The 18,081-nt window shown below is 44.3% G+C and overlaps 1 protein-coding gene across 4 annotated transcripts in view; it reads right to left on the bottom strand.

Annotated features, from left to right (window-relative positions):
- Positions 1 to 15,919, bottom strand: part of pcbp3 (poly(rC) binding protein 3) — a 65,468-nt gene extending 49,549 nt beyond the window's left edge. For 3 of the 4 annotated variants that reach the window (XM_063005358.1, XM_063005354.1, XM_063005357.1), the window contains exon 1: positions 8,927 to 9,083. The gene's annotated coding sequence lies outside the window, so the exon portion shown is untranslated. Of the gene's footprint in view, positions 1 to 8,926; positions 9,084 to 15,835 lie in introns of those variants that run through there. The other variant, XM_063005355.1, reaches the window with a different exon arrangement.
- Between the last annotated feature and the right edge of the window lie 2,162 nt (positions 15,920 to 18,081).

Below are 18,081 nucleotides of genomic sequence, written 5' to 3'. Positions count from 1 at the left end.
TTATAAAAATAGTAATAATAATAGCAAAAATTTATTACTATAAATATAATAATAATAACGGTACTAATAAACATTAATAATAAGAATAATAAATATTAGTTATGATAATGAAATTATTAATAATAATAAAAACAATAATAATACATACATTGTGTTATTCTTAATTATTGCGCATAATTTCATTATGGTTTTTATTTCATTATTTAATAAAGAATAATTTACTGTACGCTTGTTCAGATATAAAAGGACAGCAGTTGTTAGCCGGCGTGTTTCTGAGCTCATTATTGTATTAAAGCTTTTTTTCCTGCATGCTGTGCAGATCTCAGTCAGCTAATCTGGCTCATAGAACAGCAAACTGCAAACTGCAGGGATGAGCGTACGTTTCCTCCTCCATCTGCTGAACGTTCCACACTTACTGCTGACTCGGCTCAGCACAAGCTCTGGGAGCGCAGACACGAGGACGTCAGGCCGGCGTTTTTATATCAGAGAGGGCACGAAGAACAACGGCGCCAACGAGGACGAGGGCATGGAAATAAAGCCGAGAGAAAAGGGCGAGAGTTTAAAGAGGAGGACGGAAAACGAGTCCTCGTTACGCTTGGTTTGGGCAGGAGATCACGCCCTGCCTGATCCTCCTTCCTCCTCCATCCTGCTGAGGCCAATCTGCCCATCGCTGCACGTCCACTCGGCCCAGGCGCCGGTCCTGCCACGGAGCAGTCGGGAGCACAGGGGTGGATCCTGAATCCAAAGAATCCCAGCCAAAAAGCTCCAGAGAGGGATTTAGTAGTGCCGCCGTGCCACCGTGCCAGTCCGGAGTCTGTTCCACCACTGATGGAGGTGAGGGAGTCAGGAACAGGGCAGTTGGACCCTTGAGCAAGACCCTTATCCCTCAGTTGCTCAGATTGTATACATACACAATTCCTTTTCAAACAGTGCCTCAGTTCCACATGCATTAAATAGTCGAAATTAATAGGAACGCTGATGGGACACGGGGGAACACGCCCCCGTCCTTACTTTTTTGGAAATTCTAAATGTGTTTCTATTTACCATCTAGAATGAAGTTGATCAGTGAAACGTTGGAAAGCAAATAAAGATTGAAGAGAATAAAACACGTCACACATTCTTCTCTTTACTGCCTGAAACTAAACGTCCCAACTTTTACTGGAAACGAGGTTTTGTATAAACATAATCAGCTGATTTTGGGACGCTATTTCATGAGGTGTCATGTATGTGGTAAAGAATCATACGATACAAATCCGGTTTTTGTCCTGTGATGAGGTGAAGGTGCTTGGAGATTTTATTTTAGCATTTTCTCCCAGTTTAGTCATAGCCGGTTCCTCTGTCTGTGCTGGAGACCTTGATGGTGTACGAGGAGGGTATATTCTCCCGACACGCCCTCCCACTGACGTGTGCGCCCCACCAACACCTTCTTATTCGCCCGTTCTTCGGAGGTCGGTCTCGCTCACGGAGAGTCACGCGCTGATCTCCACGTTCCTCCACTTCGACTAACCAGTGTCCTTACACAGCCTCGAAGACCACGCCCACTTTTTAGTCCCGTCTTTTCCCACCCAGCAGACTCGTGGCTGATTTTGTCTCCTGCACTGTCTGCAGAGCTGAGATTCAAACTCCAGGAGTCGGAGCCTTTAAGGTATTACAGGTATTAAAGCTAATTCCTATTTCTCTGGCCTGGATTGATGAGACCCTCCTTCTAAACGTGCCGCATTTTAATCCAAGCTCCCGTCAGATCGGCTCCACGCATCCTCATATGATTTACTGGGCTGACATGGACGACTGGAGGACTGTAGGGGGGGTTGTGAACATCCTGGCAAGCTTATCCATCGTATTAAGCAAATATATCACGGCAAGTCCCGAACGAACACGACTCTCTCAGCCGACAGAATAAACGTCCAGACCGTGCAGTTCTGTGGGTGAAATGAATCTGACCATGATGCCAGGCTTCCACCGGCACCCTGGCAGCCAGAGACAGAAACATGAGAGGCATGGCACGGCCCATTCATACTGCGGCGCGGCCCATCCGACAGCTCGGAAGCGAGGACGGCATGGGATCCGGAGGAAGAAAAAAAACAGCCGGCGGCACAAAAGCACCAGCTGCTCCGAGAACAGCAGCATAAGCAAGAACAAAAAATAACAAATAAGAATAAATATCTGGTCTGAATACGTTTAAAGACACGTACCGCCGACCAGAGAGATAAACACACACCGAAAACTAATCTGAAGCAGTTTAGCAGATTTGCAGCCCTCCGTGATGACATTTCCAATTTAGCCTCGCTTAAGAAGCCGCTGGAAATTCAAACGCAGCGTGTGGAGGATAAGCCGAGCGCGTTTAAACTCCAGAATAATTTCATAAGCGGGAGACTGAAGCGCAGGAATCAGCAGCACGAACGCTGAGACTGACTGGCAAGCAAAATCTGCAGGAGACGGAAAGACGACGAGGACGTCATAAAGTCACGAGAGATTCTGGCACCAGCGTGGATCTTTATCAGTAGTGGTAAACACTGAAAGACGTGAAATGCACTAGGTTTGAATCTCGTCTCTGCTACCGGACGATGATCGGCTGGTCCGAGGGTGGGAGGGCTGTAGGGATTCCTCATAACCGCTGGCTGATCGATGGGATGATAGAGATCGGCGTGACTCTACGTGCGCGATACGGATCTCCATATCGACAATGAACCCGACTGGTGCAATGCGTGTGTTAGTCAGGACCCTACTCGGTCTGAAGTGATATGATCTGGGAGTTGGATACGACATCTCACTCACTCACTTTCTTAACCGCTTATCCAATCAGGGTCGCGGGGAGTGGTGGAGCCTATCTCAGCTTTTCAATGGGCGCAGGGCACACAGTAACACCCTGGATGGGGCATCAGTCCATCACAGAGCAGACACACACACACACACACCCACCCGTTCACCTAGTGTCTCCAGTTAACCTGACTGCATGTTTCTGGACTGTGGGAGGAAACCGGAGCTCCCGGAGGAAACCCACCAGGACCTTCTTGCTGTGAGGCGACAGTGCTACCCACCGAGCCACCGTGCCGCCCCTGGATACGACTAGATTGGGAGGAAATAAAATCTCCTGGTAAGGAGCTGCTACCCTTCCATGATTCCTATTTTTCTGGGGTCGTTTTCATAGCACGGGGTCATGAACATGACGGCCAATCATTCCACACGACAAATATATGATCATTTAACGTGACTTTTTAATCTAAAAAGATATAAAAAGACAAAATGAAATAGAAAAATGTGCCGAGTTGCCCTGAACGAGCTGAGAAACATCAGGTTAATGCGTCTCTGTGGTTTTTTTAAGCCTCTTATAGACGACAGACGAAAAAACAAACAAATAAATAAATAAATGAAGAAACCCTGGAGGATTCCATAAAAAACATCGGCTGGAAATGCGTCTTTCTAAAAGTGCTGACACGACAGTTTAAAGGACTGAAGACTGGAGGAGAAGCTTAACAGACGATAGAACGGAGAGGAAGAAGCTCATAAATGACTTATTTATACTGAGACGGGTGAATATTTGCCTTCAGAATAAAGCTTTTAACTGCACTTTATACAGAGGATTGATGGGGTCACGGTGCAGGCCGAGCTGATGATGAATTAATCATTATGATCTACTGTAGGTGAAAGAGCCAGAACGAGAACGATCCCGCCGTCTGCAGCACCGAACTACCGTCCACGTCTAAAGACTCAATACCAGAGACGTTCACAAGTCACAACATACGAGTCCGAGTCGAGTCAGGAGTCAATATAATCTACACAAAACATATATTATAAATGTAGCGTAGAAATAAAGAAATAATCTGTAAGTTCAGATAAAAACAACAACAGATTAGCGAGTGTATTTAGCCGTTTTACTTCGTGTCTTTACTTTCCTCCTCATTGTGTAAATGAATGTAATTTCTGTAACAAGAAGGTTCCAGTTAAAAGCTTCAACTGATACGTTTTGTTTTCATTACAGAACAAAAGCGCTCGATAAATCACGGCACAGCGGCCAAAATCCCAAACACAGCAAAAACCATCATAACCGCTGCTTACCTTAGCTTCTGTTCTTCCAGATGCTATTACATTTATAAGCGTGCGTCCCATTAGGAACAGAATCCGTTATTTTGTAAATGTGCTTATAATTAAAAACCTCCAAACTTTTCCCGGTGGTGAAGTAAAACAGGAAGTGGTTAGAAAGCCGATCGAGCGTTTCATTACCGCGTCATCTGTGTGACGCAAACTGAATAAATGCAGATAACAGCATTTCTTACTAACAATTACAATCAGAAGCTCTGATTGGTTCAGAAAGCGTCTTTCAACCATCAGCACCGATTCTGTAGGAGCGTTCCATTCACCCCGGTCGTTCCTGTGAAGTGCACTACGTAGGGTATTCCACCATTTTAAGTAGGGAGCGACGCTTCATCACTACACCGGAAGCTGCTGGAACATTTACACTTTGTGTGTGTTGTGGGTTAAGACGGCCGGAGCGTTATTATTTTTAGAGAGCAGAATATTTATAATAATAATAATTATATATATATATATATATATATATATATATACTGTATATACAGTATATAATTATCACACGTATCTAATGTTAACACATGCTGACGCTAGAGACTCTTGTTGTCCACGAGTCATTTTTTGCGAGTCATGAGTCGAGTCCGAGTCGAGTCTGAAGTCGCTGTGTGAGCGACTTACGTGCGACCCTGACTCGAGTCCCCGTCTCTGGTTCACACTACACGACTGATGGGTGATGGGGGGGTCACACACTACACCATCTATCACCTGGAGGAATCTCAGGCGAGTCTGTCCGGTCTCCCAAACCACGTTTAGTCATGAAAACACACGTGAGAAAAATGCACGTCAACAATAAGCGAGAGATCAGAGCTGTGTGTGCGCTCATGTGCAGCGTAAAATCAACGAGGAAAATAAACGAATCCGGGTGGATTTGGGCTACGTGACCAGCAGGGGGCGTCTGTTCTGTTCTATAGTGAGTTACAGGTTAATAAATATTGTTCGCAGTGCATCGTGGGTGTTATAGTTTGGCATGGACGATAAGGTCACAGATACTGTAAAGCTTGTGTGTGTGCTGATGTATTCTGATAGAAACTACTGTACTGTATATTACACCCCTGTACACGTTTTTACACTCCTCACCCGGGTTTACCCTCACCCCGTATCCTGCGTTCTCATTGGCTGTAGTTCAATATAGCACTCGCTGCCGCTCGCAACCTGTGTGCACCGACTGATCCAGATATTTAACATGCTGGATATTTTTCTTAAGTCGCCGAACGGTTCACACACAGCGATCGAGAGCCGAGTTTCGAGCCCCGAGTGAACGCCGGTTCACCTCTAGCGGCGACCAGTCGGCGAATGAAAATCAGGGCAGAAACCGTGTAGTGTGAACTGGGCATACTGGGTTTTTCCAGTGTGGGATTTTAACCGATAAGATTCCAGCTCCGCTTCCCGTCGCCGGCCGGAGATTCAGACGCAGCTTTTAATTGAAATAATCACTGGTTCTTTACGGCGGAGCTGGAGACGAGCCCGGCCGGCGGCGGTGTTAATTAAGACACCTGTTCTTCTCTCGGTTTACTCGTCTAATCGATGCCTCCGCGCTCCCAGCATCCCCCGGCGATTCAGACACGCCGCCGTCAAACAAGCCCGCGGTCTCGGCACGCTCGTGACGAAACGAAAACCTCCCGGGTGAGTGAGTGACGCCCGGTGCAGTCCTGATTTTACTGTAGTGTCCAGATAATATAAAATCAACACTGAGGGACGACTGCTCAGGGATTCACACATCACAGATTCTTCTTTTACTGAGGTTTACTAAACGTCCCAACTTTTATTTATTTATTTTTTGGAAATGGGGTCTGTGTGTATCAGACATAAAAGCTCTGAGTATTAATACCAACATCAACAAGCAGAGAAACTGCAGCGTTTCTGTATAGAATTGATTTCAATTTTCACTTTGTGTGTAATAGAGGTCCAGGTTGCATTTCTTGATGCAGCGGCGGCCTGTGTTAAGCAGCAATTGTTTTGTGAAGTACTCCTGACCTCATGTGGCTGTACTTATCACAGTAGCAGCTTTTTCCCCCAAATGCTTTGTTAGCTCCTTTCACCCTGTTCTTCAATGGTCAGGACCCCCACAGGACCACCACAGAGCAGGTATTATTTAGGTGGTGGATGATTCTCAGCACTGCAGTGACACTGACATGGTGGTGGTGTGTTAGTGTGTGTTGTGCTGGTATGAGTGGATCAGACACAGCAGCGCTCCTGGAGTTTTTAAACACCGTGTCCACTCACTGTCCACTCTATTAGACACTCCTACCTAGTCGGTCCACCTTGTAGATGTAAAGTCAGAGACGATCGCTCATCTATTGCTGCTGTTTGAGTCGCTCATCTTCTAGACCTTCATCAGTGGTCACAGGACGCTGCCCACGGGGCGCCGTCGGGTGGATGTTTTTGGTTGGTGGACGATTCTCAGTCCAGCAGTGACAGTGAGGTGTTTAAAAACTCTGATCCACTCATACCAGCACAACACACACTAACACACCAGCACCATGTCAGTGTCAGTGCAGTGCTGAGAATCATCCACCACCTAAATAATACCTGCTCTGTGGGGGTCCTGTGGTGGTCCTGACTATTGAAGAACAGCATGAAAGGGGGTAACAAAGCATGTAGAGAAACAGATGGACTACAGTCAGTAATTGTAGAATTACAAAGTGCTTCTATATATTTGTATAAATGAAATGCTAGCTTGTACATAATTAGTTAATATTTACTGAATGCTGTGTTACAGGTAGCGCATAATTAAACACGTCAGTCAGTAAGCAACAAAACTTTGATCCGTTACGCTGTAAGTGCAGCTCTGAGCTTCATTACCTGAAGATGCCAAACATTATAAATATGACTGAAACGTGATTACTCGTGCAGCCCTGGATCCGATCACCAGTGCATCAGCGGAACGTCCACAGCACCGCCGGAGCTCAGCGAATTACACCCGGTCAGTATTGATAACTTCATCAGTTCTGGAGTAAAAAAGTGGAATCGCAGCAAAGTGACGTGAAAGAAGCTGAAAGCGTGCAGCTTTTTATTCTGCTGCGGCCTGCAGTGTTTCATGGAGCACGTCAGCGCTGGAACTGACCGGTCAAAAGCTCGTCTGATCCTAAAGTCATTACAGTTTCTGCTACGTCATGCTGTTTGCTTCTGCTGCTCGGACTGAGTGTTCACCGTAAAACATCTTTATTTATATCCAGTCTAAAGGGCTGATTTTTAAATCTAGACTCTAGGTTCTAATCCGAGACTAGGGTGTCAAAATCCCAAAATACGCCTCCACGTCAATGCTACCTTTGTTTTTGGACAGGGAACTGTGTCGTTTGTTATTCCTCGAACAAGTTGACCACAGCACACGTTTCTTACCGCAGCGGCGGCCCGTGTTAAGTGACAACGGTTTTCTGAAGTACTTCCTAGCCCATGTGGCCGTATTTATCACAGTAGCATGACGGTTTCTCATGCAACAACATCTGAGGGTCTAAAGGTCTCGCACGGTTTCTGGGTTTGCCCTACACTGACTGAGATTTTGCTGGATTCCTTGAATCTTTCCACAATATCATGTACAGTAGATGGTGAAAGAATTATTTGCAATCTTGCACTGAGAAATGTTCTCTGAAAAAGTCTGGAACACGGTGGTGAGCCACGAGCCATCATTGCTTGTACAGACTGATCCTTTGGTCCTGGTTCTAATCCTAGACAAGAGTCTAGACAATAGAAAAACCCTAATGGTCCCACGGGACGGTCCTTTTCAGTCCACCTTCAGGACTGATCCTGGTCTTGTTTGTTTGTTTGTTTGTTTTATTTGGATTTTAACGTCATGTTTTACTCTTTGTTTACATTCATGACAGGAACGGTAGTTACTCGTTACACAAGATTCATCAGTTCACAAGGTTATATCGAACACGGTCATGGACAATTTTGTATCTCCAGTTCACCTCACTTGCACGTCTTTGGACTGTGGGAGGAAACCGGAGCTCCCGGGGGAGACACGGGAAGAACATGCAAACTCCACACAGAAAAGACCCAGACCGCCTTACCTGGGGATCGAACCCAGGACCTTCTTGCTGTGAGGCGACAGTGCTACCCACCGAGCCACCGTGCCGCCCCTGATCCTGGTCCTTAGCAAACATTCAGTGCTGAATTAATACTGACCTTTAGATTTAGACCAAGATTAGGTTAATCTGTGTCTTAAAGATGACCTCTGGATGCAGAGGTGGCACAGCGCTGGGATTCTGTCTCCCAGTTCGAATCTCAGCTACGCTACCGGTCGGCTGGGCGCCCCCTACCTGCCGCTAGTCTGCTGGGTGGGAAAAGACGGGACTAAAAAGTGGGCGGGGTCGAGGCTGTGTAAGGACCCTGGTTAGTAGCCCAGAGGAACGTGGAGATCAGCGCCGATCCACCGAAGTACGGGGGGATAAGAAGGGGTCGGTGGAGCGCACTAGTCAGAGGGAGGGCGTGTCAGGAGAATATACCCTCCTCAGTACGCCATCGGGGTCTCCAGCAGAGGGAGAGGAACTGGCTACGACTAAACTGTGAGCCCTATAAGTTCATCAGAAGTGAGTTTGGGTCTAAACAAAACAAGACGAGAAGAGAAGCTCAGCGTGAGCCGAATTTAGCCTAATGAGCCGTAATAAACGCATCCAAACCCTCTCAAGATAGAAACCGCCAGAAGGAGAAGTTTAACCGCCAGGAAAAACAGAGCTAGCGTGCGCGGCGGGGTAATACAATAAGAATAACAGCATGCAAAGTTAACATGTACGATCACTTCAGATCATTTGTATTTTATAAAAGAAGAGAAGAGCTGCGGTACCTTACGGGCGGCTGGAGCAGAACTGCGGCCGGTCATGTTAGTGCGGCTCCTTACCTGCGGAGGCTGAGACGGGACGGTGAAGAGAGGAGAGTCAAAGGGGCTGATGGGTACGGGGGTCCAGGCCGGTGCAGTCCGGGAGGGAGGAAGGACGGAGTGACAGGGAGCAGGGAGACGGGGAGGCCAGAGGGGGGAGAGGAAACGAACACTGTTCCTCTTCCTCTCGCTCTCGATCTCTGAGCCACACACACACACACACACACACACACACACACACACACTCACGGCGAGGGGCGAGTGGGCGTGCGCCGAAAAACCACACACACCGATACCTGCCGCCGGTCCAATAACCGAGGAGTAAAGAGTCCTCAACACCAGCTCGCTTCGGCACCACAGGGGAAGCAAGAGCGTACCTCCCACTCCCTCCCGAGAGCCAACCGGGAGCCGGCGTGCGCCCCCACCGGACGCGACCGACGGGAGCAGCCAATGAACGCCCCGGCTCACGTCCAATAGGAAGGATGGTGGCGGGAGCAGCGCGAGGCTCCCGGTGCTGAAGGACGGAGCGAGACGTGCACTTAGCCAGCGAGTGTGATTTAAGACTGCAGCTGACATTAGAGTAATTAGATTGTGAAGCACTTAACCCTGCACGATAACGCCGCACGCCCCACTGCAGCACCGGCGCAGGGTGCGGGACGGAACCAGACACCAAATATAATCGGCCGAGACCGACTGAGATAAAAAAACAGCTCAGGAATCGCAGAGCTCAATAGAGGACAAACTCATCCTGATCACGAGGGGTGTCCACATACTTTTGATTACTGTGTTTTAATCACTTTACACAGTGTTGAAGACCCCGTCCCCTTTGTAGTCCGGTCTTTTCCCCCCACCCAGCAGACTAGTGACCAGACTAATGATCTAGTGGCCCAGCCGACCGGTAGCAGAGCTGAGATTCGAACTGGGAGAGCTCAGAATCCCAGTGCTGCACCACCTCTCCAACCAGGACTCAGTTTTAAAGACACAGATTAAACCTAAACTTGGACTACATTTGAAGTACTAAATGATATGGACACACAGTTTTATGTGAGAAGAGTCGTGCCGCACTGAATGCTGGGATCGATCTTCAGCGCTGAGGAGGCGTCGGACGCTCCCTCGTCATTCGGTCGGATCATCACTCAGAGTTAAGGCGCCTCAGTAGGAGCATTTTAAGGGATCTAAGGATTTAGACACGCCCTCTTCTCTTCTCGGGAGTGTAGGATGATGTAGAGAGAGACCCTGTATCTTTAAGAAAAATACACACCGATCAGCCATAACATTAAAACCACTCACTGTCTCACTGTCCATTTTATCAGCTCCACTTACCATATAGAAGCACTTTGTAGTTCTACAATTACTGACTGTAGTCCATCTGTTTCTCTACATGCTTTGTTACCCCCTTTCATGCTGTTCTTCAATGGTCAGGACCCCCACAGGACCACCACAGAGCAGGTATTATTTAGGTGGTGGATGATTCTCAGCACTGCAGTGACACTGACATGGTGGTGGTGTGTTAGTGTGTGTTGTGCTGGTATGAGTGGATTATAGTTTTTAAACACCTCACTGTCACTGCTGGACTGAGAATCGTCCACCAACCAAAAATATCCAGCCGACAGCGCCCCGTGGGCAGCGTCCTGTGACCACTGATGAAGGTCTAGAAGATGAGCGACTCAAACAGCAGCAATAGATGAGCGATCGTCTCTGACTTTACATCTACAAGATGACACTAGGTAGGAGCGTCTAATAGAGTGGACAGTGAGTGGACACGGTGTTTAAAAACTCCAGCAGCGCTGCTGTGTCTGATCCACTCATACCAGCATAACACACACTAACACACCAGCACCATGTCAGTGTCACTGCAGTGCTGAGAATCATCCACCACCTAAATAATACCTGCTCTGTGGGGGTCCTGTGGGGGTCCTGACCATTGAAGAACAGGGTGAAAGGGGGTAACAAAGCATGTAGAGAAACAGATGGACTGCAGTCAGTAATTGTAGAACTACAAAGTGCTTCTATATGGTTATAGTGGGTGTAGAAACAAGAAGGTGGTTTTAATGTTCTGGCTGATCGGGTTCATTTTTGGCTCATTGACGTTCGTTCCAAATCCACGTCAGACTGAATGTCGGCGATTTCATACAGACTTCTTTTATTTTCTAGATGAGCGCTGGGGTCGAGCTCTCAGCGTGAGACGTGATCAATGGCGGACTGTCAGAATGAGAAATGAAAAGCACATCAGGCTTCGGTGGCGCCGCAGGAGGAAGAGCTCAGGGGAGAGGGAGGCAATAAACGTCCCGTTATTAACAGACTCAGAGACGGGGGGTCTGTTTCAGGTGAAGCTCCTCCGAGAGTAAAGATTAAAGAAAAGGATCATCGGGGTAAAAAAAACGTTCTGACGTGGAGGGACTGGACCTTCTCACTCTGCTCTTCAGGTCTCAGAACGGGACGTTCATTTGATGGAAAATGTGACCTATATATCACAGGCTGATATATACGCATATAGCACGCGTAGGTCAAACAGCCAATCATGACTCAGCAGGGTTGCCAGGTCTTACCGACTTTTAGTTCATACATTATCCCCCCACCACCACAGAAAGGCAGGACACTGTGTCTCCATCTACCTGGAAAGGTGTTACAGGATCACACGGCTGAAGATGGAAAGACCTTCTGGATGAGGGATGTTCACTCCGGGCTCCATTAAAAATGGATGAGAGATGGGAGAAGATGTCACATCGGATCTGTTTCCAGCTACACAGATATAGGTGCACAAAGAGCCTGGAGGGTTCTGGGTAGGTACAGGTGAACTCGGCTCTCAGAGAGGGTAAGTAGATGTAGAGAAAGTGTGTTTTACAGGAAGAACATACGAGGTGGAAGCACTCAAAGGAGCAAAGATGCTCTTAAACTTAAACTCTCTGCCCCCCTAACCCCTCTGAGAAAAAAAACCCTCCCTCCATTATTAATAAATATAAACATATATATTATTTTGAGAATAAAGTTGTAATATTTCACAAACACAGTTTTGCAAAGCCCTTTCAGCGCCCTTATATCAAACGGAGAAAACAGTTCTGTCATGAATTTGAAAGTGTTGAATCTGCTAGTGTAGCTGTCCACAGCCAAGCAAGCTTAACATCACCATGAGCTTAAGACTGCTGTGCAAGAAGGAAGTCAAACTGGTACCAACATTGATGGCTTAAACAAAACCTAAACATAAAGTTTGCTGCTGATCACATGGACATTGAGGGACGTTTTGAAATGTCCTTCCTAGGGTACCACACTTGGCCCCACCAAAACATGTGGACAACACTGAAGTCAAGTCTTGGAGAGAAACCAACACATTTGATTGAGCTCAGCCAATTCTCCCAAGTAGAGCAGCAAGTGGGTTCTGGGAGTGGTGTTGAGTTTTGAAGACGTTGAGTTTTAAGGTACTTTTTCCCATAAGGATGTTTGGGAAACCTGTTAATGCGTTCCATGGTCCGGTATGGTGGGAAAAAAAAGCGGTTTTGCTGCTTCTCATGTGAATGTGCCCAAACGCTTACCTCTTTGTTTATATCACACGTACATCAAGTTTAAAGGAAGCACAGAATTTAAGGGTACAAATATCTTGACTAAGTTTTCTCTGGTTCTGAGTTTCAGAGATTTGAGTTTAGGGGATGTCGAGTTATAAGGTACGACTGTAGTTTGTTGATGATTAAAAGCAGCTAATTAATGTGGAAGAAAAGCTAAAGGAAATAATAACCATATATATGACATGTCTGTACAGTTAATAAATTAATGATTCCTTTTTTTAATAATATCTCTCAGGGTAAATAAAGTATCATCCATTCATCCATCATCCATCCAACATCTATCTATCTGTCCATCCATCCGTCCATCCATCCATCCATCCATCCGTCCATCCATCCATCCATCCATCCAAACATCCATCCAAACATCTATCTGTCCGTCCATCCGTCCATCCATCCGTCCATCCATCCAAACATCTATCTATCTGTCCATCCATCCGTCCATCCATCCATCCATCCGTCCATCCATCCATCCATCCATCCGTCCATCCATCCAAACATCTATCTGTCCGTCCGTCCGTCCATCCGTCCATCCATCCATCCGTCCATCCATCCAAACATCTATTGTTCGTCCGTCCATCCATCCATCCATCCATCCAAACATCTATCTATCCATCCATCCATCCATCCATCCATCCATCTATCTATCCATCCATCTATCCATCCATCCATCCATCCATCTATCTATCTATCTATCCATCTATCCATCCATCCATCTATCCATCCATCCATCTATCCATCCATCCATCCATCCATCCATCTATCTATCCATCTATCCATCCATCCATCCATCCATCCATCTATCCATCCATCTTCTATCCATCTATCCATCCATCTATCCATCCATCCATCCATCCATCCATCCATCCATCTATCTATCCATCCATCCATCCATCCATCCATCGATCCATCCATCCATCTATCCATCCATCTTCTATCCATCTATCCATCCATCTATCTATCCATCTATCCATCCATCCATCCATCCATCCATCCATCCATCCATCCATCTATCCATCCATCTATCTATCTATCCATCCATCTGTCTATCCATCCATCCATCTATCCATCCATCCATCCATCCAAACATCTATCTGTCCGTCCGTCCATCCACCCGTCCATCCATCCATCCCTCTTGGCTGCTCCCATAAGGCAGGGGTTTTCAACCTTTTTAGGCATGCGCCCCCCTTCATGTGCCAAGCGCGACTTGCGCCCCCCTCCCCTTGATGAACCACGGCTCAATCTCGTGTGCCACCGGTTCATAATAATAATCTCGTAATGCCACGCCCCCCCCCGGTCGGCCACTCGCGTTCCCCCAGACAAGTACTCGCGCCCCCCTGGTTGAAAACCCCTGCCGTAAGGTGTCTCAATAGCAGATCATTGGTCCATAAATTTGATTTGGTACCGCTTTCGTGCTGGATGCCCTTCCTGACACAAGCTTCCTCTTTATTTGGGCTTGGGACCTGCACTAGGTTCACATAATGTCATGATTCTGTATGATTCAAACCCCCAGAACTCAGGCAGTGTCGTTTCCAGCAGCTTGGCTTTTACCTCCACCACATAAGGTCACCATGAAATATGAAGGAAACTCAAATGTGTGAAAGTTGGACAAAAATCTACATGATGGAACCACTGTTCCAGGAAAAGAGAAGTTGGGAAATCATTCATGTCCCGTACAAACGCTGTATTTTGCAAAATTTCGCTAAGTATACTAAATGACCCTCTTAAGCACTGCTGATGCTCCATGTTGAAGATTCTGTAACTGTAAAAATGCACATATGAATGACTTTGCTTGTGTTAATTGTGAATTGCTTGTGTTAATATTAAAAACGTCTAAAATAACACAGATCATGACATCCTGTTGGCTACGTTTATCTCAGGCGATCTGAGATTGGAGTGCACATGGGTGACAGGAAGCTTCATTAAAAATTCATTCATTCTCCTCCAGTCATGTTTTAAATGTCACTCCAATCAGTCAGTGCTGTTTGTTTTGTGCGCCCACTGTTGGCAGATTAATAAACAGGGTTGTTTTAGCCCGAGTTTAAACCTGGCACCACGTATTAATGCAATGATTCAATGCATAAACCCATACAGGGATGAATCAAGTGCTTTAGTGCACATCAAACATCGATTGGGGAGAAGTGGTGCTCTGAACGGCTCTGATCGAGGCCTGGTTGTTGGAGCCAGACCGGCTGGTATGTCAAAAACTGCTGATTACTTCAAACATTTAATGCACGAGATGTTATTGATCCAGGTTAGAAAGCAGACTTTTACCTCAAGTGCTCAGCTGCAAAACCATATAGAGCTTTCACTACACACAGCAATACATTTTAAGGGGTCGGTTTGCAGGCAGGCCAGTCTAGCAGCAACACTCTCAGATGATGCATTATGCCATGTGGTTGTTAAAAGCAGAATGTGGTTTGGTATTTTTACGTTTAAATAAGCACAGAGACCTATAAAGAAGCATCATGTCTATATACTGCACCATTTAGGATTACCCCTTTCATTTTTGTTCTATGTTAGATGTTCTTATATTCTTATTTTTTATATTATTTATTATATATTTTTTAGATTTATCTTATTTATGCATTTAGTTTACATTTCCACTACACTGACGTGTCGTTGTGTGATGCTTGTGATACTATGACAGACTTTTTAACTTCACGTTGCTAATAATCTGCACGGTCCTTTTCTTTATCTGATTAAAGGAACCCAACATCTATTATTTCTATAAATGTTTAAAAGATCAGCTCACACAATCCATATGACCATGTGGATAGTGTGGTCTTAACCTGCATTTGTATTTCTGAGCCAAAGTGATGATATTTATCTGAAAAGCATGCTTGTTTGTCCGAGAATCTTTTGATAATATTATGCACTGTCAAGGTTAAAATACCTTAAACCTTTGTAACTGTTAACTGAACACCACTGTTCTTAAACTGTTGGATTATCGGCTGATGTAAGTGGTGAATGTTGACCCACCAATGTTTATTAAAACGAGTTTTTTTTTTTATTAATACACCATTTATACCCAAATATGTTGTTTTAATACATTTAACAACACAGAGTTTAAAAGGTCAGAGTGTTTCTGTTCTCTGTGTTGATTTGTACTTTAAGGTTAATGTATAAGTGTTTCTGTTCACATTTTAGAGGTTTATAAACTGCACATGAATCATTTAAACCTAAACAAAAGTCTGGTTGTAGTTTTTATCTTCTTATTTGCAGTTTGCAGTTGAATAAAACAGTATTTAATAACCTGGGCGAGATTTCTATTCTCATCACACAGTTTTCAATCTTTTCTAAACTAGCGTTGAGGTTTAAACTCGCAAATTCTCTGTTTATCTTTTATAAATGTGATTAAAAAGCGAATTACCTGATTAAACTCCTGAATTTGGTGTAAAATCGAGGTAAAATCCGTCATTTACAGCAAAACTTTTATTTGTTTATAACTTCAACCGTCACAAAACACTCAAACAAATGCAGCATTCACATGCGCCCCTGATTGATTTTATTACAGTCCAAACGTATAGTGCAATACTGAAGTGAGGTCAAACTGAATCTACTGTTACTCTTACTGTCAAGAAAAAACACAGATCTGTGTAAATACACACATATAACTAACATATATATATATATAAATATAAACACAAAACCAGTACACAGCGTTATTAATTGGTTAGTTTCCACATTCTGCCTTAACTCATCTTTGTGTCTGTAATGTTCCAGAGATTTTGTTTTAGATGAAACATTTTCTTTATTTATTCTTTGTTTTTTTTGTTTTTTTTATCATATTTTTTGAATTAGTTTCAGGTAAATCAAAGATATAACATTGCTTGAAACCTAAAAATGTAAGAGAATAATGTGTAACTCAGTTTTATTAGATAATTCAGGGCTTTTATTTAATAAGAAGTTTAGCTACAAGATAAAAGTTAACATGGTTAACATGGTTAACTAGAGATAGTGATAATGATTACATAGTAGTTGTTAATAATGATTATAGGTGGCACAGAAGTAAACTATGCTAGTAAACTGTAATCACACCCAGCTAATCTCAACACCCTTGCTTAATTCTTTAATTACTTGTTATTAATACGATTTATTTAATATTATTGCAAGAATATAAAATAAAGGTTTGATATTTCTTATTTTACACATACTCATTTCTTTTTAAATTAATTAATTATTATTTTTTCTATTTTCTTTTTTTTTTATTTAGTATTTTTAATCTCCTCTTTCTTTCTCTTGTTTTTATTTATGCATTTTTTTAACTTATTTTCTTCTATTGTTTCCTTTCTTTTCTGTTTTCCTTTATTGTTTTTATTCTTGGCATTTATTTTACTCTCTTCTCTTGTTCTTTTATAATTTCCTTGTCGTTGTCTAATCTATAGCTTTATTTAGTCGTTATATTATTTAGATTCTGCTGCATTGATGCACCGGCGTTGTGAATGAACCACTTCTGGGTTGCTGTTTCTCACCAGCGGTTCTTCTGGATACTGAATACAGAAGTGTCGCCTGGGGCTGGATCATTACAGTGTGGGTTTAAATACCGCTTATTTAGACAGAGCCGCTTCATCACAGCATCACGTACCCACTTACTCACAAACAGGGGCGAAACTTCTGCTTCTGATGTCTCGGGGAGGTGGGAGGAGAGAAACCAAACATGAAAACAGGGTGTGTGTGGAGGTTCTCAGTCATCCGGGTCATCGTAGTCTCATCGTAGTGCTCGAGTCGAAGGAGAATGGACGTCTTTTAGGTTCTTGAAGATGTTTAAGCTCTCATCTGAAAGGCTTCTTCAGTTCTAACAGCTGATGGGAGTCCCAGGTATTTAACCTGCAGTGGGCAGAGATGTTCACAAGTCACAAAATACGAGTCCGAGTCAATATAATCTACACAAATCATATATTATAAATGTAGCGTAGAAATAAAGAAATAATCTGTAAATTCAGATAAAAAACAACAACAGATTAGCGAGTGTATTTAGCCGTTTTACTCCGTGTCTTTACTTTCCTCCTCATTGTGTAAATGAATGTAATTTCTGTAACAAGAAGGTTCCAGTTAAAAGCTTCAACTGATACGTTTTGTTTTCATTACAGAACAAAAGCGCTCGATAAATCACGGCACAGCGGCCAAAATCCCAAACACGGCAAAAACAATCATAACCGCTGCTTACCTTAGCTTCTGTTCTTCCAGATGCTATTACATTTATAAGCGTGCGTCCCATTAGGAACAGAATCCGTTATTTTGTAAATGTGCTTATAATTAAAAACCTCCAAACTTTTCCCGGTTGTGAAGTAAAACAGGAAGTCGTTAGAAAGCAGATCGAGCGTTTCATTACCACGTCATCTGTGTGACGCAAACCGAATAAATGCAAATAACAGCATTTCTTACTAACAATTACAATCAGAAGCTCTGATTGGTTCAGAAAGCGTCTTTCAACCATTAGCACCGATTCTGTAGGAGCGTTTCATTCACCCCGGTCGTTCCTGTGAAGTGCACTACGTAGGGTATTCCACCATCGCAGACTGGAGTCCCCATCTTTGGTAATGGGGTTGTAATCTTGGAGGTGATTGTGTCGTTAGGGTCACATGGGTTGAAGTGTAAATGGCGGTTAAATCACCT

Source organism: Trichomycterus rosablanca, chromosome 12, assembly GCF_030014385.1.
Source record: "Trichomycterus rosablanca isolate fTriRos1 chromosome 12, fTriRos1.hap1, whole genome shotgun sequence".
Classification (NCBI taxonomy): domain Eukaryota; kingdom Metazoa; phylum Chordata; class Actinopteri; order Siluriformes; family Trichomycteridae; genus Trichomycterus; species Trichomycterus rosablanca.
Note: the sequence above shows the minus strand (reverse complement) of the source record. Positions and strands in the feature narration are given on the sequence as shown.